This window comes from Mus caroli, chromosome 14, assembly GCF_900094665.2.
Source record: "Mus caroli chromosome 14, CAROLI_EIJ_v1.1, whole genome shotgun sequence".
Classification (NCBI taxonomy): domain Eukaryota; kingdom Metazoa; phylum Chordata; class Mammalia; order Rodentia; family Muridae; genus Mus; species Mus caroli.
This window is the reverse complement of record NC_034583.1, coordinates 9,618,351-9,644,652: the sequence shown is the minus strand read 5'-3', so window position 1 is coordinate 9,644,652 and position 26,302 is coordinate 9,618,351. Positions and strand designations below refer to the sequence as shown.

The 26,302-nt window shown below is 41.4% G+C and overlaps 1 protein-coding gene across 1 annotated transcript in view; it reads left to right on the top strand.

Annotated features, from left to right (window-relative positions):
- The window catches only part of Rarb (retinoic acid receptor beta), a 664,387-nt gene that overhangs the window by 431,528 nt on the left and 206,557 nt on the right, over positions 1–26,302 (top strand). The window lies entirely within an intron of this gene.

Here is a 26,302-nt window from a genome sequence, read left to right as displayed (position 1 = left end):
GGGGCTCACCTGTCTTTACTACCATTCGTCTCTTTGACTCTTCAAGAAAGCTAGAATATATTCTCCCATCCTACAGGTTTGCAGAGCATTGTACATCCTGAAAGAGTGTTTGCCTAGTATGCACACAGCCCTGCATTCAAACCCAGAAAAAAACAATGACAGATTTCCCATGTGACTGCTATAATGAAAGCATTTTTTCTCTTTTCTAAAAACAATGATTGTGTGTGTACATGTGTGTATGAGTCTGTGTGTGTGTGTATGTGTGTGTACAAATATCATAGCACGTGTGTAGAAGACAACTTATATGAGTTGTTTCTCCCCTTCCACTATGTAGGTCCCAGAAATAGAGCTCAAGATGGTCAGGAAAAGCAGTAAGTGCTTTTAAGTTTGGGCCATCTAATAGCCTAAAAGCATTTTCTTAAAAATAAATCTCGAATTCAGAATCTTAATCACCACCCCTATAGGTTGATAAGGAAGAATTTTGTTCTTTAAAAAAAATTATAGAAATTTCCCTCACTCTAGCAGAAGAGCCAGTCTGCACAGGCTGTAGCCAGGGTATCAGTGTGCCTCAAAAAGCCTTGCTCAGTACAGTGGAAGCTCTGAATTGTATGCTATGACTGGAATATTAAATATCTCACTGCCTTGACACTTTTGGTCTCACTGCTGTCTGCCAGAATGTTCCTCCATCAATCTCAGCACATCTTCCCTCTTGCACCTCCACTCTTGGTGTTGACAGGATCTCCCTAGTAGACCATCAATGAGTGTCATGCCAACACTGGGATATCATGACTCCCTCCAACCCTCACCTGGCTTCACCTCTGTCCAGGGCTTACTATTGGCTACAACTACAGGACAAGTATTTATTGTCTATCTTAGTTGTATTCTTGAACATTGAAGTGGGCATGAGTATATACACACACATACACATACACACACGCACATTCCAGGACCAAATACACACCTAGAGGAGGGGAGAGAAAAAGAGAGAGAGACTATCAAATAAAGCAGAAAACATAAAATTTTCTAGAATGCTGGTCATAATTTCAAAATTCATAGACTTTTTTAGTTCCACTTTCTTGCTGGACAATCTGATAAGGTCGCTCTCCTGTTATTGTTAGTGTTTGGCTCTTATTGCAGCAATATCTAGTGCTGGGATGTAAACTTAATGGGGAGATAAACAGAGAGAGTGGGGAGCAGATGTGTGTACTTGGCCTACTACTCAGAAAGATGGCTGTGTGTGTATGTGAATGTGCATGCATGTATGTGTGTGAGCATGTGTGTGAGCATATGTATGATTTGGGGGTGGGTGGGTGTGCATGTGCATAAGTGGGTATGCATGTGTTTATATGTGTGTGTGTATACACATATGTATGTGTATGAGTATGTGTGAGTGTGAGTGTGTGTTACTGACTCACTTGCTGTCAGTTGGGCCAGAATCTTTTACACCCTCTAGTTACTCTAACCACTGGCCATAAGTCCACTAGGAATTTCCTTTTTATCCATAGTAAAGCTTAAAAGACTGAGTAACCCATACTACCCCATAAAAATTATATAGATTTACTTTATTTATTCAAGTTTATCAAGGTTGGCCCTCAAAGGTTTGCACCAACTGAATTGTACATGCCACTATAGCTCTTAGGGTCGCCTGGCATTTCCCACAGTACCCTTTACAGGATGCTAGAGAAATGATTCACCTGGCCAGCACTTGTCAGGAAAACATGAGGGCATGAGTTTAGTATCCAAATAAAAAGTGCGGCATAACTGTACTGTTTGCAAGTACAGCACTGGTGGCCCAAAAATGGCAGGAAGCCTGGGTCTTGCTGGCAAATCAGTAAGGCCAGTCAGTCATTGAGCTCCAGGTTCAGCCAAAGACCCTGTGTCAAAACCTAAAGTGGAGAGTAACTGAGGAAGATACCAACAGCAACTTCTTACCTACACATGCACGTATAGAGACACATGTGTGTGTACATGCATACGACTAAACCTCTCCCAATGCCTCCTGAAAGCTTAGCCTAGTGCAGCACAAAGCCCTCAGGAACAGCATCTGAGAGCAGCTGGGCCATTTTGAACTACATGACATCACATTTGTAAAAGAGGTATTTGAATCCTGCAAGCCTAAGAGTGTTATTACAGCATAATGCTGTTATTTAGGACTGCTATCCATTGACCTAATAAATCTGAGACTTATTTAACAGAGATGGAAACCACAGTGCTTGCAGATATTAAAGTCTTCTAAAACACACCAAAGGAATAGGCTCTCAGGATCTAATTCTGCTACCTTAAGCACCAAAGGAAACCTCAAACAGAATCTGAGATTCATTCAACTAGCCTGAGATCTATTCACTTAATATGGGATCCATTCAGCTAATCTGAGATTCATTCATGTAATATGAGAACCATTCAGATACAATGAGATTCATTTAGCTAAGCTGAGAGAACTATTCAGATAATTCGAGATCCATTCACCTAATCTGAGATCCATTCACATAATCTGACAGCCTTCCTTAACAGAAAAAAAGAACACAGCTCTATCCATAGTATACAAGGATCTTGGCCTCTAGGTTCTGTGCCACATCATGGATGGAATACATCAGTCCACTGGATCAGATCCCCAGGGTTCACATCGTGCACTGACTAATCACATATGCAGCAACACTTGTCTCTTTATATGTTCTCTGGAAGTTACAGCCAAAGTTACTTAACCTAATGCAGGCAATTTCTGAGAAATAACTTAAGAAGAGCCCTACATAGACAGTTGCAGCCTCATGCTTGAAGCATGACAAAGGGTCAAAGTCAGCTTCATGGAGTCTACAATGCATGGACTTAGGAGAGGAAACCTCAGCCTGTGAACTACTAGATTGAGTATAGAAGCTGAGACAGCATTTAGGGCATCTGTCTAACATTAACCTGCAGCTAACTACTGACATGTTTCTTTATCTCAGGGAGAAGAAGAGGGAATAGAGTGCCTCTGCCAGGCTTTTGGCTGATGCCAGTGGACTGTGGAGGGAAAGGGGGTATCTTTTGTTTCTCTCCTTTACTTTTTACTGGGGTTCAGTGATTTTTATTCCTTTAGCGAGTACCCCTGGTAAGCTGCCTTTACCTTGATGAGACAGAAGTGGTTCCCCAGATGCCAGATTAAATGCTGGACTGAAGCACACTCCCACTAACACCTGTTTCTGGTAAAACGTCTGCAGGTGATAAGCTGCTCTGCCAAGTCCACACTGTAGTGGAAAAAACCATAGTCCTTCTCTCTTGAGTTCTGCATCTGCTTTCCTTTCTCAGGAAGCCTGGACTTTTGGATCAGTGTGTGAGTCTAAGCAGAACAAAGCATTGCTTGGGGGTAGATAAGGTTACTCTGTGAGTAAAGGCCCTCACCGCACAAGCCTTGTGACCAGAACATTATTGCTGGAGCCCACATGATGAAAAAAGATAGCTTTTTCTTCAAGTTGTCCTGTGACATGTGTGCTATGTTTTGTACGTGCCTACCCAAATTTGAAAAAAAGAAAAAGAAAGAAAGAAAGAAAGAAAGAAAGAAAGAAAGAAAGAAAGAAAGAAAGGAAGGAAGGAAGAAAGAAAGGAAGAAAGAAAGGAAGGAAGGAAGGAAGTGGTGGGAGGAAAGAAGGAAGGCGGGAGGAAGGAAGGAACAGAGGGGGGGAGGGCACTAGGGAGGGAGGGAGGGATGGAAGGAGGGAAGGAACGAAGGAAGGAAAAAAGGGAAGGAGGAAGGAAGTGAAGAAGGAAGGAAGGAGGGGAGGAAGGGAGGGAGGAAGGGAGAGGGGTCTGGGGAGAAGCCTCAGCTAATAAAGGCATGTGTCAGACAAGTGTGTAAACTAGAGTTCAGATGCCAGAACCCACTTAAATGTGAGGTAGGTGTGTTGGCCCTCCTCTAATTCCAGCAGCTGGGAGTTAGATACCAGAGATACAGAAGCAAGCTGGCTAGCCAGACTAGCCATCCTAGCATGTTCTGGGTTCAACTCAGACACCCTGCATCAGTGAATGTTATGGGGAACCAGTGAGGAAGATCCAGGCATCACCCTCAGGCCTCCATGTGCATGTGTGTATTCACAAATGCGAACATAAACATCTGTCAAAACTTGTTTTTAGAATGAAGAGAAGGCTTCTTTGGGTTTTACAGAAGTGTCTACAAGGCAAGAGAAAAGCAGTCTACTTTCACTGGCCTCTATCTTCAAGTATTTCCCCCATGTTTCCTCAAGAATGTCAGATTTTACACCTCAAATTATGGTCTTTGATTCCGTTTGGTTTGACTTTTGTCCAGGGTGAGAGAGGTAGACCTAGATTCATCTTTTGTGTGTGGGTGTCCAGGTTCCCTGGCACCATTTGTTAAAGGGGAAAACAAGAAATTGTAGAAGGAATCCCTGTCTGATGTAGAAGAAAGAAGACAGAGTAAGACAGAGCCTAGCTAGAAATTGTGAGGAGGAATTATCTTTGAGGAAATTATCAACAGAGTTTAGAGGAAATAAAATCCCAACAAATCATGGTGAAGAATCGGACCTGTGAATTTCATTACTGAATATATGAAAGGAATGGAATCATTGCCATTTCCTTTCAGGATCATCATGTGTCACCTCTTCTGCTGATGTTTGTCCTATCTCAAATGTTAGAATGTGAGCTAGCAAACCTTGCATTGCCTTACAGTCTGTTAGCATCCAACAATGCTAATCTGAATCCTAAACCTTGCCTCTGTGGCTCCTTCAATGGGGACAGGGGAAGAGCAGAGGCTGCAGCCCTTTTATTAAGTCTAATTTACACAGGACCATCTGAGGTATGGAACATGAAGCCAGCTAGCCCTGAGTGCCTGTCTGTGAAACAGTCACAGAAGTCAGTAGTGTCTGCAGGCAGACACAAATGCTCCTGAGGTCAGTAAGGATGTCCTCAGAGTAAAGTGGGAAGGATCCTGTTTAAAGTAATAATTCCAGTTGTTTACATGCTAACCCTGCTCTCCCTTTCTCAAGACAAGCATGGACTTAATTAGTAATGTTTCACTTTCCACAAAGTTGGGGCTGTCATCTCAAACCAATAAATGGTTTTACACTTAGATTTATGTAACTGAACAAGTGAATATGTTAAAACACTGGGGAAATTCCATTACTATCTCAGAAACAAGAAGGCTCACCTGTGCTTCAGTTTGTGTTCACTGGCCTACTACAGACAATGGGTAAGTATCAGAAAGCAACTGTCTGTTCCTGAGGATGTTGTGATTAGAATTCTTTATGTCAAGGATAAAGAATTTACCACTGAAAGGTGCTTACTGTGTTTTATGTATGATATTAAATAAACAGTATTTAACACTAAAAAAAGATCCAGAATTGAGGGGAAGCTTTTTCTGAATCATCAAGATGATGCTTGTCCTCAATTTCTATGTGTGTCACCCCAGAATATGCCATGATTACAAGGAAATACACCATGTTCACCCCACTACAGAAATCAAACCACTTAGAAGAGAGTAGTGTGCCTCACTCAGCACTCCACCGCTGCACTGATACGGCACTGCCACACAACGGACCCCAATAAGTACATATGGAATGCATGAATCAGTTCTCGGTGCAAGAATCTATGACGCCTGGAGCTTTTTGGGCTTCTGGGATATTTCAGGTCAGGAATACAAGGTTATGAAAGGGCAGCAGAGCCAATCCTCAGCTCCTCTCTATACACTTTTATTCCAGAGTCTGACTGTACCGTGTCTGCATTTGGGCTCTTAATCACTGAGGGAATGTGGCCAGTGTGCTTCATGTGCATACTGTGTGTGCAAGCCCAGAGTTGATGTCATTCCTCATTTCCCGTTGGAATTATCCCTGGCCTGCTCCTCTGCTGGTGTTTTCCTCTGTGATGTCACAGATGCGGAAACATGGCCTGACTTTGCCAACCCTAGACAGGTTCCGAGCATGACTCAAGTGTCTGACCTAAGGTGGAGCTTGTGGAGAACTCTTGAACAGCAGCCATGACACCCAGTCAGGATTCCTGTCTGTTGTGATTTGAAAATGTAATGTCACCTATAGACTCATGTGTTTGGACACAGTCCCCAGATCGGAAGGTTGTGGAACCTTTAGGAGCTAGAGTCTCATTGGAGAAAATTATTCATTATGGGCAGGCTTCGAGGCTTTAGAGCTCACTTCTATTTCTTGTTCACTTTACTTCCAGAGTATAGCTGTACTGTGACCAGCCAGCATTCTGCTTAAAATGAACTCTATCTAGACCTGCAAGCCAAAAACAATCAAACAAACAAAAACATAAACAACAACACACACACAACTTCCTTAAGTTATGTTTGTCACAATATTCTATCACAACAAGATTAAAGTAACTAAGACAGTTACATTCCTGCAGCTGTTTAACAGCATCCTAGTTAAGGGAATAAAAGATGTGCTGATGTGGTTCAGCAAAACCCACTGATCTCTAAGGAAAAGAAGAGATAATGAGGTACCAAGCACCTTCCTTCTCTAATCTAGAAGCATGCCGGCTAACTGCCTACTCAGAACAAGCTATGGACAGAGAAAAGCCACCTCTGCTTAAGCCTGGATAACCACCTGCAGCTAGGTGTAGGCATGTCAAGATACTGTACTCTTCCACCTTGGCAGCTAGCCTTTCTCCACAGTCCAGTTCATGAGTGAGGACAGAAACAAAGGAGCCAGCTCAGAATGACCTAGGCTTACTAGACTCAGAAATACAAAGGAAATGGAAGACCTTGAATTGGGAAAGGCCTTGGTAGATGAACTGTGAAGTCCAGCAGTACTCTGTGGGGGACACAGAAAGAAGCCAGTACACCCAGTTCAATGGAAAAAACAGTCAGCTTTCCACAGTGTGCTCCTGGCTCACTCTCACTCACTTTTGTAAGCCTGTGTTTTTCTTTTGGGTAGTGAAAGTTTGGGTAGAAAATGAGTGTTCCAGATATGGTTTTCAAAGGCCCCATAGGTAGGACAGTGTGTGTGTGTGTGTGTGTGTGTGTGTGTGTGTGTGTATGGACACTGTCTCGCAGCTTCTACCAGCTGCTCCTCTTTCTTCTGCATGAATCAGATAGACAGTCCTGTGGCATTCATTGCTCTGAGTCTGTCTGCTCCAGCAGCACAACCTTTGTCTTCAATATCTGACCAATGTTTTCCCTGTTGGAACATTTGTCATTTTCTCTCTGTGACCTTTAGAGTACATTTCTGTGAAGGTCAGGGTGACTCTGTTTCTTTACCTCCAACAGTTATCTCTACACTTCCTATAGGGAGTGGCACTATTAGGAAGGGTGGCTTTGTTGGAGAAAGTTATCCTAATCCCACAATAACTCTCATAATGTGGAGCTGAAAAATATCCTCATTGTGATGGTTTGTATATCCTTGGACCAGGGAGTGGCACCATCTGAAGGTGTGGCCTTGATGGAATAGGTGTGACCTGGTTGGAATGGGTGTGTCACTGTGGGTGTGGGTATAAGATCCTCACCCTAGTTGCCTGGAAGTCAGTCTTCCTCTAGCAGCTTTGGATGAAGACATAGAACTCTCAGCTCCTCCTGCGCCATGCCTGCCTGGATACTGCCATGCTCCCACCTTGATGATAATGGACTGAACCTCTGAACCTGTAAGCCAGCCCCAATTAAATGCTGTTTTTTATAAGACTTGCCTTGGTCATGGTGTCTGTTCACAGCAGTAAAACCCTAACTAAGACACTCATGAAATAGTTTTATTCAAGAAAAGGGTATTTTGAAGAGGAATCTGTCCAATTATTTTTCAAGGAATGGCATTACTTTAACTATATAAGTAGTTCTTCTAGTGCAGGTATGGGCTCCAAAGGCCTGGGCCCAGTTCTGATGCAGGTATGCATTGTATCTTTTTGGGAAGTGCACCACCTGCTTCCTATCAAGTCACCATTTAACCATGAACCAAGGAAGGCCTGGGCCAAACAACACAAAACAAAACAAAACAAAACAAAACAAAACAAAACAAAACAAAACAAAACAAAACAAAACAAAACAAAACACCTCATGAACTAATGGTTGAAAGTCATTGAGAACTTTCATTTGAAATATATATATTCATACACACATATTATATATTGACAAAACAGTTGAGACTCAGAAAATGTGCATTCCAAGCATGATTGAGACAGACAGAAGTGTGGTGAGAAGTTAGGAGTGCAAGTGCTACCATGGGCATCTCTAAACACATGGCTGAGCATGTGCGCCAAGGAAAGGCTGCTGATAGATCTTTACAGTAAGATTTAGGAACGTGTCAGTTTATTCCAGAACCTTCTTCTAACCACTTTCAGTCACTTTTAGAACTGAGGGTCTCAGGGAATAGGAGCGATCAAGCTATTTCTCACTTCTCACAAACCTTTTTGAAATTAGGAAAAAAAAAGTTAATGAAAAATTTTTTAACTATCCAGAACAGTCAAAGGCCATGAATGAAAAGATTTGGATATTTGCGCTATAAATATCTTAGTTTGGGCTTTTGTTGCTTTGAAGAGTCATTTTGACCATAAAGGGAACAACATTTAATTGGGGCTGGCTTACAGTTTCAGATGTGCAGTCCATTATCATCATGGTCAGGAGCATGGCAGTGTGCAGGCAGACATGGTGCTGGAGAATGAACTGAAAGTTCTCCGTCTTGATCCACAGGTATCAGAAGTAACTAAGTGCCACTCTGAGACTAGCTTGAGCATATGAGACCCCAAAGCCTGCCCCTACAGTGACAAACTTTCTCCAAGAAAGCCACCCTTCCTAATAGTACCACTTCCTATGAGTCAAGCATTCAATCACATGAGTCTATGGGCCAAAGTACCATACATACATATACACATACACATACACATACACATACACATACACATATACATATGTATCATATAAATATTCTAAGAATAAACAACTGCTAAGTGATGTTTACACTGTGAGGTTTTGAATTGATTGATCAACTATGAGGAAATGACATCACGCAGTGTCTAGCCCAGCCAGTGAGGCATCAGGAGACAAGGCCATCCTTGGGACCTACAGTCTGCATTCCACTTAGGTGCTTTCTCAGTTTGATATCAGCTCACAAAATTCCCAGTTCAAATAAACAAACATATGCTGTACTCCTTAGACAATTTGAAAACTGTAAGATTTTCTGTAAGTAAATCTAGAACACACACAGATTGACAAACTCCTTACTGTGTGGATACATTTTGTATAAACAACTTTGGTCTGTAGAGTTTTACTGCAAGTTGATAAAAATCATGGGGCTTGGTTTGGTTTTTTTGTTTGGCATTTCTTTTGAAGCTCGTGTAAGTCTAAGTCACTCTATATTTCTAGAAAAGCTTTGGGGAATTGAATCCTAATCCCAGCATGTTTTTCTTGTTCATTTAAACCTTTCAGTTGCGTGTGGGAACAAGAGGGAACAGAAAGCTATAAGGGCTTAAGTTTCAATTGTCATGTCACGCAAGCCCTCTGAGAAGGGATTGGCATGTTTGTGTTTTTAAGGTAAAGCATACATCTCTGTTTAAGCATCTTCTTTCTTTTCTCCTTTATGCTTGTGTGTTTGGCTTACAGGGTCTTTCTTACAATGGGAGCTCAGCCACACTAAAGCTCAAATTGTTTGATTTACTGCCTATGTGGGCTGGTTTTCTAGGTTAGTCTCTGACTCAAGCTGTTCTCATCCCCAATTCAACAGCATCAGTACTAAAGCCAAAATCAACAGAACTTACCAAAGTTATTTATTTAGAGCTGTAGGAGTCAAATTTAACCTCTAGAAAATGGGGTTGGGGTTGTATGATAGGTTTTTGGTGGGGGGGTGGGTTGAGTTTCTGCTTGTTTGTTTGTTTGTTTGTTGTTTTGTCAAGAAGCATCAGCAGCTGGAATCTGTAAGTGGAAATCATAGTACCTTATTTCCATCCCCCTCCTAGTGACTATTATCCAACAATCATTGTATCTACAGATACACTTATATTGTAAAAAATTCATTGAAAAGCTAAATTTAAATGGACTCACAGAAAGCTGGAAAGATTTTTTCCATTCTCTAATGCTGAAGACTGAATATGTATGTGTTTGCTCCTCCAACGGTGACAGTGTGTGGAGTGAAGTATATCTGTCAGCTTTTACTGAATAAGAAACAGCCCAAATACGTGTTTATTAAAACAAACAAACAAGTAAAACACCCTGTGTGGCCAGCTTGTAGTTCTACAAGCCTGTAGTTGGAGTCACTGGCAAAGAAATCAAGAATTGATTGACTGGGCTCAGCAGGACAGGGGAAGCTGGGTAGGACAGATTCAGGAGTTTCAGACTCTCCTGTGAGCTTTCTGCCTACTTCTCTTGCAGGAGCTTCAGACATTCCCATGGGCTCTCTACCTACTCCTCTTGCAGACACAGTTTTATTCCTTCTCCTTCACTTTCCTTTGTCCCTCTTTGTTCCTTTCAGAGATTTTTTTATAATCTGGATCACATTGGAACATCCTAAATTCAATGACTTTAAGGAGATTGCCTAGATTTTCTTGAGACCAGAAGTAGAGAAAACAAGCATTTCCTTTAAAAAGGATTTAGCAGTCTTGTGGGTGGTTGTACTTTTTTCTATGTAGCCATTAGTTCCAGATGCCTCCAGGAAGGAGCTACCATCCAACCAGACTAATTTATTAATTAATTAGATAGTCAGATGATTAAATATTGATGACTAAATGCATTAGCATTTTTATTGAATTCATTGCTTTTTATTTTTATTCTGTTTCCTGTATGTCTCTGATGAGCTATTCCCCAACAATGCTGTCCTTAGAAACTTCCTTCTGTGACTGACATGGGACAACACTCATAACACTGTCCCTGCTGGGTGCACCCTGAATATTTCTCCCCTGTGCATCAGAAAGCTTGGAATGACTGATGTCAGCTTTCTTGTACACAGGATATTTTGCCCCAGTTGTTATGGTAAGGCTGCAAATTTGCAAAGTAAAGTGTGCTGGCATTGTGAAGAGCACACAGCCAAGGGGTCAAAGTTCAGGAGCATCCTTTTTCTCTAATTCAACAACAGATGCTCCAATCTGAATTATCCATGAATAAGGAACCTGTGAAGGACAAAAATTGAGGCTGACTTCTGCCCCATGAAGCTCTTTTACATTTGTCAACGAACTGTCCAAACAAGCTAGTACCCAAACTCTAAGCAATGTTCAGTAGAACATAAATTTAGAACAAGGGAGAAGTTTAACACTATCATGGCCAAGGAAAGAAAAGGTTAATATGGGGTTGTGGAGCACACACTAGATAAATAGATGGTAAAATTGCTACTAGGAGGCCATCTTGTATCCTGGGTCCCTCAAAGACAAGTATGCTCAGGAGAGCACGCAAGCTGCAGAAGCAACATAGCTTCTCAAACGGTTCCATTTGGGCCTTCATAGTCAGGCAGGCAGCAGAGATGAGCTACAGACCTCTGTGCACCTTCCCTGTAAGAGGACTTGCCTGCAGAGAGTACTCTGACCACTGAGACTCAGGAGAGAGTTGGACTCCCAGGAGTGCTGACAGAGGCTAACAGAATCAGAGGAGGAACAAGCTCCAGGCAGAGACAGCTATAAAATCTAACTCCAGATATTACCAGATGGCGAAAGGCAAACGTAAGTATCTTACTATCAAAAACCAAAACCACTCAGCAACATCAGAACCAAGCACTCCCTCCACAGGAAGTCCTAGATACCCCAACACACCCAAAAAGCAAGATTCAGATTTAAAATCATATTGCATGATGCTGGTAGAGGATTTTAAGAGGGAGATTAATAACTCACTTAAAGAAATACAGGAGAACATGGCTAAACAGAAAGACGAACTTAAAGAGGAAGCACAACAACCTCTTAAAGAATTACAGGAAAACACTGCTAAACAAGTAGAAGCTCTTAAAGAAGAAACACAAAAATCCCTTAAAGAATTACAGGAAAACAAAACCAAACAGATAATAGAATTGAACAAAACCATCGAAGATCTAAAAATGGAAGCAGAAACAATAAAGAAAACCCAAAGGGAGACAACTCTGGAGATAGAACCCCTTGGAAAGAAATCAGGAACCATAGATGCTAGCATCAGCAACAGAATACAAGAAATGGAAGAGAGAATCTCAGGTGCAGAAGGTTCCATAGAGAACATGGACACACAATCAAAAAAATGCAAAATGCACAAAGATCCTAACTCAAAACATCCAGGAAATCCAGGACAAAATGAGAAGACCAAACCTACAGATACTAGGAGTAAATGGGAATGAAGATTTTTCAACATAAAGGGCCAGNAAATATCTTCAACAAAATTATAGAAGAAAACTTCCCAAGCCTAAAGAAAGAGATACCCATGAACATATGAGAAGCCTACATAACTCCAAAGAGACTGAACCAGTAAAGAAATTTCTCCCAACACATAATAATAAAAACAACAAATGCAGTGAATAAAGATAGAATATTAAAAGCAGTAAGGGAAAACGGTGAAGTAACATATAAAGGCAGACCTATTAGAATTACACCAGACTTCTCACCAGAGACTATGAAAGCCAGAGATCTTGGACAGATGTTAGACAGACCCTAAGAGAAAACAAATGCCGGCCCAGGCTACTCTACCCAGCAAAACCCTCAATTACCATAGATGGAAAAACCAAAGAATTCTATGACAAAACCAAATTCACACAATATCTTTTTATGAATCCAGCCCTTCAAAGGAAAATAAAGGGAAAACACCAACACAAGGACAGAAATTATGCCCTAGAAAAAGCAAGAAAGTAATCCTTTAACAAGCCTAAATGAAGGCATCCTCAAGAACAGAATCCGAATGCTAATGACAAAAATAACAGGAAGCAACAATTAGTTTTTTAAATATCTCTTAATATCAACGGACTCAATTCCCCAATAAAAGACAGAGACTAACAGACTGGCTACACAAATAGAACCCAACATTTTGCTGCTTACTGGAAACCCATCTCAGAGAAAAAGACAAAATCTACCTCAGAGTCAAAGGCTGGAAAACAATTTTCCAAGCAAATGGTATGAAGAAACAAGCTGAAGTAGCCATTCTAGTATAGAATAAAATCGACTTCCAACCCAAAGTTATCAAAAAAGACAAGGGAGGGCAGGCACATCATACACATCAAATGTAAAATCTTCCAAGATGAACTCTAAATTCTGAATATATATGCTCCAAATGCAAGGACAGCCACATTCTTTAAGGAAACTTTAGTAAAGCTCAAAGCACACATTATGCCTCAAACAATAAGAGTGGGAGACTTCAATACCCCACTCTCATCAATGGACAGATTCGGGAAACAAATGAAACAGAGACACATTGAAACTAACAGAAGTTATAAAAATTGGGTTTAACAGATATCTACAGAACATTTTATCCTAAAACAAAAGGATATACCTTCCTCTCAGCACCTCATGGTACCTCCTACAAAATTGACCATATAATTGGTCACAAAACAGGCCTCAACAGATACAAAAATATTGAAATTAACCCATTCATCATATCAAATCACCACGGACTAAGGTTGATCTTCAATAACAACATAAATAATACAAAGCCAACATTCACGTGGAAGCTAAACAACACTCTACTCAATGATACCTTGGGCAAGGAAGAAATAAAGAAAGAAATTAAAGATTTTTAGAGTTTAATGAAAATGAAGTCACAACATACCCAAACATATAGGACACAATGAAAGAATTCCTAAGAGAAAAACTCATACCTCTGCGGGCCTCCAAAAAGAAATTAGAGAGAGCATACACTGGCAGCTTGACAGCATACCTAAAAGCTCTAGAACAAATCGAAGAAAATACACCCAAGAGAAGTAGATGACAAGAAATAATCAGACTCAGGGCTGAAATCAACCAAGTGGAAATAAAGTGGAGATAAAAACAAATATACAAAGAATTAACCAAACCAGGCCCTGGTACTTTGAGAAAATTAACAAGATAGATAAACCCTTTGCCAGACTAACTACAGGGCACAGGGACACTATCCTAATTTTAAAAATCAGAAATGAAAAGGGAGGCATAACAACAGATCATGAGTAAATCAAAAACATCATCATATCCTACTACAAAAGGCTATATTCAACAAAACTGGAAAACCTGGATGAAATGGACAACTTCCTAGACAGATACCAGGTACCAAAGTTAAATCAGGATCAGATTAACTATCTAAACAATCCCATGTCCCCTAAGAAATAGAAACATTCACTAATAGTCTCCCAACCAAAAAAAAAAGCCCAGGACCAGTTGAGTTTTGTGCAGAGTTCTATCAGTCATTCAAAGAAGACCTAATTCCAACTCCACTCAAACTATTCCACAAAATAGAAACAAAGGTACTCTACCCAATTCATTCTATGAAGCCACAATTACTATGATACATAAACCACATAAAAACCCAACAAAGAAAGAGAACGTCAGACCAATTTCCCTTATGAATATCAATGCAAAAATACTCAATAAAACTCTCACTAACTGTCACTACCATCTCCAACCAGCAGAAAAGAAGCAACAAAACCAACGTCCTTCTCAAGGCAGTTTATTCAGGCACTTCACAAATGTGTAGGAAAAAAAATGCCCCGAGCTCTCTCGGCCATCCCCCTTTATCCCCTCTAGTCCACTCCCCCTCACCCCAGTCCATGTAGGCACAGTTCATTGGCTCAGGACTACATTCTTCACATCATCTGATCTTCTGTCGTGGTACATCTGCACAATGCAGCTCAAGGTTCGTGGTTATCTTGAGGGATATGAGGAAGTCAGGTGCCAGTCATAAGACTTGGCAGCAGTCCCAGGTGCCATCTTGGGGCCACGGCCACACCCGCTCCTCACATCTCCCCCTTATTCTGTAAATTTGCAGAGAGAATGCCTGTCTTAGGTTGCCCCCTGCAACAATGCTCCTTACCCATCATCGGGAGACAGACTGCAATGGTCTGATCCCTGTCTTAGGTTGGTAACACGTCCAGGGAGTCTTACCTGTCATTGACTACTTCCCTCGCATGCCAAGCCACACTTGAGGAGATTGTCCCATCTCCACAGCTGCAAAGGCTTGTATCAACAGAGCTTGAACCCTACGATGGCGATGTTGCATGTGGCAGATGCACCAAAATGCCAGGACACTGATGAGCACGCAGCACAGTGCCAATCCACCGATACCGGCCCATTCCTTTAGGTGTGACATAGCTGTGGCAATCCAATTTGCAAGTCCTTCAGCCATGGATACCTCCACCAGAGTGGAATTGATATGGACTATCCTAAAATCTCTTTTGGGTCTAAACAAGGTCATAACCGAAAGGGCCTGCACAGGCCATGGTAGCATTCTGGTCACAATAGCTAAAGAAAACATAGAAGCATTCCAACCAACACCTACTATAAAAAACAACTATCCTCCTTACATTCTAGAACATCATCAAAATAACTACCATTATAAACTAAAAATACAGAAGGAGGCCAAACGCATACAGGCATGGCTTTAAAGAATGCATTCTTCCCATAAGCAAACTGAATAACAGAAGACTCAAATAATACAGATCCATTCCAATAAAAGCTAGTATTTCCCCACGCCCCACCCATCAACATACTCAAAGAAGAAAGATCTGTACAACTCCCAATTTATCCCACACAACAGCCAAACATTAAAGGGATTTCTTGCCCCTCTCTGGGCTGGATTTTGATACGTCCAATTAAACCCTGAAAACTTTTGATTATGACTGGTACTAATATAAGGGGAAAAGGTAAAATATTTTTTTCACGGCCCACGCAGCTTTCCTGAACTGGCAACCAGTCCATGGGGGCAGCAAATCTCAAATACCTCTACAAAAGGGGGCCCATCATAGATCTTCAGTCATCACTGCAGGCAGCATCATCACCCGCAGGAGCAGCTTCATCAGGGCACCTCCGTCCATCTTAAACTACCTTCTTCAATCGCTCCAGAACCCACAGCGGCTAGTGATGATCCTGTGGAAACACACAAACAGACCCTCTAGCCCAGACCAACACAGGATAGGGCCCATACCATCATCCACTCAGAAAATCCTTCCACATGACTGTGCCTTTGTAGGATGCCTCAGGATTGGCAAACCATTCTGCAGCAGTCAAATAATTTTTATCTTTATTCAAAAAATTCAAGGTAAATAGAGCAATGGCTAATCTCTCCCTAGGAGTAGCACCAGAGAGTACTCCCCCTTTCTGTTTTATTATACACTCTTTCAGAGTGTGATGGGCTCTTTCAATGAAGCCCTGGCCCTGAGGATTGTAGGGTATACTGTGCACCAAGCGGACACCCATCATTTTACAAAAGGAAACAAAAGAAGCTGAAGTATAAACAGGTCCATTATGAGTCTTAAGCTGTCTGGGCTGACCCCATGCACCCCATGCCTCAAAGCAATGGGCATGGCATGCCTTTTCAACAGTGTGCAGGGAGGCAAACAACACCCCAGAGGCTGTATCTACAGAAACATGAACAAATTGCAGTTTACCAAATTCTGAAAAATGAGTCACGTCCATTTGCCAAATGTGGAAAGGAAGCAGGCCGCGAGGGTTTACTACCACACTTGCCTGAGGCAATAGGGGGACACAGGCTCTGCAAGCCATAACAATATCCCTTGCCTCTGCTCTAGTAATATGAAATCGAGAAGAAAGTGTTTTGGAATTCACATGAGACTGTGAATGAAATTCACGAGCCAGTTCTACAGGTGTTTGAATCAAAAAGGCAGAAGGAGCTCTAGCAGCTTTATCAACCAAATCATTGCCCTCTGCTAAAGGGCCAGGCAAACCTGTATAAGCTCAAATGTGTTGGATAAAAAATGGAGAACTCCTATTTAAAATTAAGGATTGCAATTTATTTAACAAATCCCCTATAGTGGATCGAAAATTCACCTTCCCCACCACTTCCAGCACTGCTAACGAATTAACCACATACTGNCTATCTGAAATTAAATTAAAAGATTCAGAATACAATTCAAAAACTTTTATAACAATGTGCAACTCAATAACTTGGGGAGAAGCAGGGGGAAACTGTAACGTTACTGGCATGGAGCCATGGACCAAATATGCTCCGCAGCCTGTCTGAGACCAATCTGTAAAATTTAAAGGGGCATCAGGCAATGGCACTCGAGAAGTAATTCGTGGAAAAACAACTGGGTGAGCTTTAATCAGCTGCAAAATGGGATCCTTAGGGAAATGATTATCCATCTTTCCCATAAAGCTACATCTCAAAATTGCCCAATCATCAACAGTAGCTGATAATACTTCTATTTGCTTCATATTATATGGAACAATCAATTCCTGAGGGGGAATGCCAAAATATTGAATACATTGTTGTAGGCCAATCAAGGCCAATTGTGCTACTGAGGCAGGGTAATAAGACAAGATTTTTTGCGGGTGAAATCTTGGGATGTATCCATAGCATAGGGACACCCTGCCAGAGGACTCCAGTAGGCTGGGTCTCCGAGGGCAGGATGCACAAAATAATAGGACTGAACAGATCTCTTCTCTTTAATGCTGCTGTTTGAATACCTTTTTCGACCAAACTTAACACTACATGGGCAGAATCAGTAAGCTGCTGGGGAGAATTTAAATTTATATCTCCTAGTAAAATATCATATAATGGTTGTAATTGTTTGTTGGTTAGGCCCAAATAGGGACGTACCCACTGTAAATCCCCCAATAGCTTTTGAAAATCATTCAATGTCCTCAAATTATCTGTCCGAATCTGAATTTTCTGGGGAGATACTCGACTATCAAAAATTTTTGTTCCTAAATAATTCACCACTTTTCCTTTCTGAACCTTTTCTGGGGCTACAACCAATTGCTTTTCTTTTAATTTTTGGATCACTACACTATATGTGTGTGTAACTTTAATTGTCTCACTCCAAGAACCTCAATAATCCCTAATCCGGGAACCTAATAGTCTCTAACCGAGAACTTGAATCGTCCCACTTACCTGGGAGCTTTCCAGCCGGCTGCCCTGACTGCCAAGAGTTCTGGACTCATCATGTCCCAGTACGGGTTCCACCCGTCTCCAACCAGCAGAAAAGAAGCGACAAAACCAACATCCTTCTCAAGGCAGTTTATTCAGGCACTTCACAAATGTGTAGGAAAAAGAATGCCCCCACCTCTCACGGCCATCCCCCTTTATCCCCTCTAGTCCACTCCCCCTCACCCCAGTCCACATAGGCACAGTTCATTGGCTCAGGACTACATTCTTCACATCATCTGATCTTCTGTCGTGGTGCATCTGCGCAATGCAGCTCAAGGTACATGGCTATCTTGAGGGATATGAGGAAGTCAGGTGCCAGTCATAAGACTTGGCAGCAGTCCTGGGTGCCATCTTGGGGCCGTGGCCACACCCACTCCTCACAACTAACCGAATCCAAGAACACAACAAAACGATCATCCATTGTGATCAAGTAGACATCATTCCAGGGATCCAGGGATCCAGGGATCCACGGATGGTTAAATATAAAGAAATCCATCATCGTAATTCACTATATAAACAAACTCAAAGACAAAAATCACATGATCATCTCGTTAGATGCTGAGAAAGCATTTGACAAAATCCAACACCCATTCATAATAAAAGTCTTGGAAAGATCAGGAATTCCTAAACAGAATAACATGGCTTGTGCTGTAATATCAAAAATCTACAAATGGGACCTCATAAAATTGCAAAGCTTCTGTAAGGCAAAAGACACTGTCAATAAGACAAAAAGCCCACCAACACATTGGGAAAGGATCTTTACCAATTCTAAATCAGGTAGGGGACTAATATCCAATATATATAAAGAAATCAAGAAGGTAGACTCCAGAAAATCAAATAACCCCATTAAAAAATGGGGCTCAGAGCTAAACAAAGAATTCTCAACTGAAGAATAGCAAATGGCTGAGAAGCACCTGAAAAAATGTTCAACATCCCTAATCATCATGGAAATGCAAATCAAACCAACCCTGAGATTCCAACTCACACCAGTCAGAATGGCTAAGATCAAAAATCCAGGTAACAGCAGATGCTGGCGAGGATGTGGAGAAAGAGGAACACTCCTCCATTGTTGGTGGGATTGTAAGCTGGTACAACCACTCTGGAAATCAGACTGTAAGTTCCTCAGAAATTTGGACATAGTACTACCAGAAGATCCAGCAATACCTCTCCTGGGTATATACCCAGAAGATGTTCCAACTGGTAATAAGGACACATGCTTTACTATGTTCATAGCAGCCTTACTTATAATATCCAGAAGTTAGAAAGAACCCAGATGTCCCTTAACAGAGGAGTGGATACAGAAAATGTGGTACATTTACACAATGGAGTACTACTCAGCTATTAAAAACAATGAATTTATGAAATTCTTAGGCAAATGGATATATCTGGAGGATATCATTCTGAGTGAGGTAACCCAATCACAAAAGAACACACATGATATGCACTCAGTGATAGGTGGATATTAACCCAGAAACTTAGACTAGCCAAGATACAATTTGCAAAACACTTGAAACTCAAGAAGAAGGAAGACCAACGTGTGGATACTTCCTTCCTTCTTAGAATGGGGAACAAAATACCCATGGAAGGAGTTACAGAGACAAAGTTCAGAGCTGGAAAAGAAGAAAGGACCATCCAGAGACTGCTTCACCCAGGGATCCATCCCATATACAACCACCAAACCCAGACACTATTGCATATGCCAGCAAGATTTTGCTGACAGGACCCTGGTATAGCTATCTCTTGTGAGGCTATGTCAGTGCCTGGCAACTACAGAAGTGGATGCTCACAGTCATCTATTGGATGGAACACAGGCCCCTAATGAAGGAGCTAGAGAAAGTACCCAAGGAGCTAAAGGGGTCTGCAACCCTATAGGAGGATCAACAATATGAGCTAATCAGTACCCCCCAGAACTGTGTATCTACTTGTATATGTAGCAGATGTCCTAGTCGGCCATCAATGGGAGGAGAGGCCCTTGGTCTTGCAAAGATCATGTGCCCCAGTACAGGGGAATGCCAGAGTCAGGAAACAGGAGTGCGTGGGTTGGGGAACAGGGCGGCGAGGGGAAGTGTTTAGGGGACTTTTAGGATAGCATTTGAAATGTAAATGAAGAAAATATCTAATTAAAAAAAAAGAAAAAATGTAAATGAAAAAAATTTATACTAGGAGGCTCCACTTGACTTTCCCCCAAGAAATCAAATAGCTGAGATGTAGAGCTTTCTTAAAGAATTGAATATGTCCCAGGATGGAGTGGTATTAGTTGAGTTTCATGAGAGTACCAATGTTAAATTTATAGTCAGAAGCATGGGAAAGAGGTTCTGAAAGGAGTGTGTGTAGAATAAAGCTCCAGCTTTCTGAACATATGCCATTTGCTTTTTATGAAGAAAAAAAAAATCCATACAACACATAGAAGAGTTAACTCCTCATTCACACATATTTACTGGATGTCTATAAGACCCATGAGAAAGCCCAGGCCTGCTACTATTGAATGAATTCCTGCATCACTGAGAAATCAGGGAAGACTCAGACAAGTTCAACCCTCTCCAACCTTAACTACTGTCAACTAGACCAATTTTTATAGTCATGGCAAACTCTCTGAATGACAAGGGCCCAGTTCCATTAAAATTCACAGCCATTCTATATCCCCCATCATTATTACCCAGGGTTCAGGAGCGAAAGACCACATCAGACACTTGACACCAGTGGTCTGAGCTCTCAATAAAGTTCCAAAGTTCATATCTTGCCCAGGGTTTTGAAATGTCACTTTATGGAATATCTCTGAGACCCAGTTTCCTCATAGTAAAAATAGGATTAATTGAGTGCAGCCTTAATATACATAAGGGCTAAGTAAGCCACCAATGATAGGTAAGATTCTAAATAGCTGATCACACTTTTAAGGTGCAAAGTCCTAGGATTCAATGGCACACATATCTAAACTATATTTGATAGTTCTCTCTCTCTCTCTCTCTCTCTCTCTCTCTCTCTCTCTCTCTGTGTGTGTGTGTGTGTGTGTGTGTGTGTGTGTACACACTACATATATAACCATGTTCTCATATCCTATCAAAAAATGCATGAGAGTGTGTTCCCAAGACATGGATAGTGTGCACATGAATGTATCTCCATCCTAGGACTTTTTGTATTAGCAATAAAAGTAGAAATTTAAATTATAAGATTGGTAAAAATGAATAAGACCATTAATATTTTGACCTTCTTTCTAATAAATAAAAACTTGAGGGTTCCCTTAAATCTTATTTTCTGTAAGAATTATGGATGCAGTCAAGAACATTCATTCTGAGCAGGTTGCTAGGTGACACTCAGGCTGCCTTTCTTGGGAACAAAATGTGGAGGAGTGCTGCTAAAGAGTTCCTTCTGCAGACTTCATGGGTTACATCTTCTAGATCTTTAGCTTACATAACACAGATATCATTAAAATGGATGGCACTACAAAAGACTTACAGTGGCCATAGTGTGCTGGGAAGGAGACTGTAAAAATGCTTGTTCTGATGTTGGAAAGGAGGCTATACAAGGGCTAATTCTGCTCATCCCATTCTTTTTCACTTGGTGGCTTCTTTCAGGAATCCTTTAACCCATGTGGACCTTTGAGCTGGTTTTTTAGCAGAATTCAACCACTACTGTCATTGGTGAGACTTTCTGCAGGAACAGGATTGTGCCTGCAGCAAGCACTCAAAGAGCCAGAAAATAAACAAGCTGCATAGAACTTTGAAATGTAGAAACCAAAGAACAGCAAAGGCAGTCACAGTGCTTGTGAATATTAAAAAACCTGTAACTCTCTCTGACTGTTAGCAAAGGTTAGTGCTTTTCCTTATGGACTGAAAACTCTCAGGACATTTCGTTTCTTTCCCTCTTCTTGAGTTTACATACTTAAGTGGTTCCTCAATTTATGCATTCACCAAGGCCACCTGGACGAAGTGCGGCTTACTGCTTTTCCTTCTTAGGATTTTCAGTGTGGTCCATCTGACATGGGACTCAAGAACATGTTTTCACAGCAAGTTATGTTCCATCCCAGCATCCTCTCATGTCCAACCCCTGATCCCCCATTCACTACCCTTCCATTCCTGGAGTGGAAGCAGAAATGGCCAAGAGAACAGAGGCAGGCTGGGGTAGGCTCTTGGTGACTTCAGCTGACAATCTGCCCTAGCTAGTAAATCCCTGTCCTCAGCAGGATCCCAGGGTTAATTCATTGCTTTCTTTTTCCTTTACTTTTCATGAAGCCATACAGAGCTGTCCTGCCTGATTGAGCAAGGCTTCACTGTCAGCACTGTCTGGGGACCACTAGGAAAACAGATGCATGAGTTGACAGTGTAATCAGGAAACCAGTGTAAGGTATTGTCACTTGACTTGCAAAATGCTGAAGTCAGTTTCTGTTCAGCATCCTACCTACAGTTATATCCATGACATAACTACACTTGGCCCATGTAAGACAGGTAGGTTGGCAGGTGACAGGCTTGGCTTTGAAGCCCTAAGTTAGAACATATTTTCCTTCCTGTCTGAGTTCTTGCATGACATACTTTCAAATCAAAAGCCTCAAAATATTTACAAAGGGAAGACATAATCTAGACCAAGACTTTAAAAGAAAAAGTTAGATTTATTTACATCTGCAATTGAAAGTTGAAATTATTGTTAACTAATACTGACTTTCTGCTTCTGCTATTTTATTGTTCTTTTTATCATGTGCCACAGGTCAACAAAAATGGGGCAGGCTATGTCTCAAGACTAGCAAGGGGAAAGGAGTTTTGGCATTGGTGGAGAAGGGGTTGTCATGAGGTTTGTAGTGAGCAGACAGCTCTGCTTAACCCCCTACCTTAGGCCGAATCTTATTACCTACCCTGATCCTGACACGTGGTTTGTGAATGAGAATGTGGCTTCTTATTGACAATTTTCTCCAGTCACATGGAGAACTTGTAGAAGACTCTTTCTCATTGGGTGTGTAATCCCAAGAACAGTGTCTGGCACTTAGGTAGCTCTGTGTTGGGTAGATGACTAGAAAATCATCATATTAGAGAATAGTCATGAGACAGACAACTCCCAGGTCAGCAGCCATGCTGCAGAGTTTCAGTCTTGCAGGGTTGACTTCTCTCCCACAGAACAGAGTGGCATGTGTCCTCTCCTCGTGTGCATGGTGTATACCCTCTGCCAGTTCCCATGGTGTCGCTGTTCTGAAATATCAGTGGGCATCAATCATAGGTTTCTGTCGAGCCTCAAGACCTTTTATTTGGTCAGTTAGGCTTTGTGGTCTTGTTCCTAAATGCCTTGGTGGGAGAAACATGAGCTTGGCTTCATCAAATGCCTCCATTTTAAGGAAAAAGCCCCCCCACACACACACACCCCTTTCTCAATTTTTCTCAATCTATACTTTTTACGTCTGTTTCTTCTCTACATGTTCCCTTTGAAATCAGGGTCTTGCAGGTTAGGTATCTTGCCTGTGACCATCCTCCTGTTGATTTGCTCTTTTGCTTGATTATCAACTGAGAAAAAAATATTCAATTTCTCTAATGAAATTTCTGTGCCAGCATCTGCTTTGGTGGTGGGACTCAATGGTCTCCATGTGTGAACCGTACATGTCCAGCCTGTTCCTCATCAGTGAGCCTAACTCCACAAAGTGTGGACATCATTTACTCCTCAGAGTGCCAGTCTTAAAGGCTTATGGGTTTTCAAATGAGGCTGAGAAATGGCCTTAAGCAGTCATTTATTTCCATATTCTACCACTTGCTACTGTTCATTTTGCCAACCCTTTATCTAGTGAGTCTGTCTTCAGCACTGCTTCTCTAGTTTCTGGAGTTAACCTGCTCCTGTTTGTAAGGACTTCTTATTTTGTTTGTCTTATCCTGTCTTTCCTTCTACTTCCAGTTCAGCAACTAATAATCACTGTGCTCATCATTTTCAAGTCTGACCTGTGTAATATAAGCAGAACAAACATTACAGGCACTTCTGGGCATTCTAATTCAACTTCACAGTCCCCCAGTCATAATTTTCCGCATCCAGTTCAGGATCACATAACCTCAGGGAATACTTTTCACTTCCCTAGCAGTATCATGAAAAGAATGTCAGATTGACTTGTAGTCTCAAGTTATTGGTGTGCACTTGACTTCTCTAAGGATGTTTTCCCTCTCTATAATTGAAACGATCCTAATTATTCCCTTATTATATATTAAGTAGAATATAGAAGTAAAGTGAGGTTCCCCAAGCTGCCTTTTAGAGACGGCCTCAACACACAGTAGCCTTTGGTTTACATTGTAGATCTTCAATAAGGCAGTGTGTGTACTTTAGTTTGGCCATTTCATTCACCTCCTTTGTTGCTGGGCAATGATAAGATGACATGAGAAGGCAGCCAACCTGGCTTACATATGATGCAATACCTTACTAACAGACCTGCTGATTTGTAGACCACAATACCATGAGGTTTGCCACATAGCAATAGTCTTGGAGAAAACTTGCTTAAATCAACTAATGAATAAATTGTGAATGGTTGAAAAAGTGATGGAGCTTAAGAGTGAATGCCCACTTTAATGTTCTTCTAAAACTGGGTAAAATCAATAAAGGATGCTGGTAAAAGTCCATTTTCTTACTGTCTTATATGGTTCCTGTTTTCACTAGAAACCACTTCTATTTATTTCTGAACCATAGCTTCAAGTTCAAAATTTCCCAGGATGGGGAGTCCATTGCCCTTAGGATGGGTGCTTCACCTACCAGCCTGGGAAGATTCAGTAATAATTTCAAACACCAAATCATTGCAGCCAAAATTCACATTATCTGCTGCCTCTCTGGTAACTCTTAACATGGAAGGACTTGACAATTAAATTTTTCCATTTTTTTTTAACCTCAAAACATCCTTCTTTGGCCAGATAATTGTGGTAAGGGCAGAAAGCCTTGGGCATTGTGGTATTAAACTATGTCTTTGGGACATTCTGTCCTAAATGTGAGGAATTGAAAATTCTGTGAATTCCATAAAATAAAATATAGTATATTGCAATTGTATGTCCCCTGACTTTGGTGGCTCAAAGCCTTCATCAGATTCATAGAGAAACCTGTGTACTTCCATCTGCCCACCAAAAAAGCTAGGAATATTTGGTTGAATGGTTATAGTTCATAAGAAGAACATAATTTCTGTGATAAATACATTTACAGTAACCTAAGCCTAACCTGAAGGCTGACTAGCTGCAAACTTGGCAGCATTCATGTGTCTTGTGACTCCTGGGACTTTCTCATGCGTTTGCAGTCAATAATCAGAAAAATCCCATTAAGTTTTGCATGCTAGTGATAAGAACTGGGAGACTCCTGGAGGAGTCGGTGGTCTTCCTGGATGCCAAGCCAGGTCATGCTCATAGGAGCCTGATGACATACTTAGTTTTCCTCTGGGCAGTCTCCCCTGGGAGTCTGTCCTCTTTTTGTCACATATTTTTTGTTAGCTATTTTCTTCATTTATATTTCAAATGTTATCTTAAAAGTCCCCTATACCCTCCCCCCACCCTGCTCCCCTACCCACTCACTACCACTTCTTGGCGCTAGGGTTCCCCTATACTGGGGCATATAAAGTTTTCTAGACCAAGGGGCCTCTCTTCCAAATGATGACCGACTAGGCCATCTTCTGCTGCATATGCATCTAGAGACACTAGCTCTGGGGGTACAGATTAGTTCATATTGTTGTTCCACCTATAGGGTTGCAGATCCCGTCAGCTCTTGGATACTTTCTCAAGCTCCTATATTGGGGGCCCTGTGTTCCATCCTATAGATGACTGTGAGCATCCACTTCTGTATTTGCCAGGCACTAGCAAAGCCTCACAGGAGACAGCTATATCAGTGTCCCTTCAGCAAAATCTTGCTGGCATATTAAATAGTGTCTGCGTTTAGCAGCTGATTATGGGATGGACCCCCGGGCAGGACAGTCCCTGGATGGTCCATCCTTTCATCTTAGCTCCAAACATTGTCTCTGCAACTTCTTCCATGGATATTTTATTCTGTATTCTAGGGAGGAATGAAGTATCCATGTGTTGGTCTTCCTTCTTGATTTTTTTGTGTTTTGGAAGTTGTATCTTGGGTATTCTAGGTTTCTGGGCTAATATCCACTTATCAGTGAGTACATTTCAAGTGATTTCTTTTATGATTGGGTTACCTCACTCAAGATGATATCCTCCAGATATATCTATTTGCCGAAGAATTTCATAAATTCATGGTTTTTAATAGCTGAGTAGTACTCCATTGTGTAAATGTACCACATTTTCTGTATCCATTCCTCTGTTGAGGGACATCTGGGTTCTTTGCAGCTTCTGGCTATTATAAATAGGGCTGCTATGAACATAGTAGAGCATGTGTCCTTAGTACCAGTTGGAACATCTTCTGGGTATATACCCAGGAGAG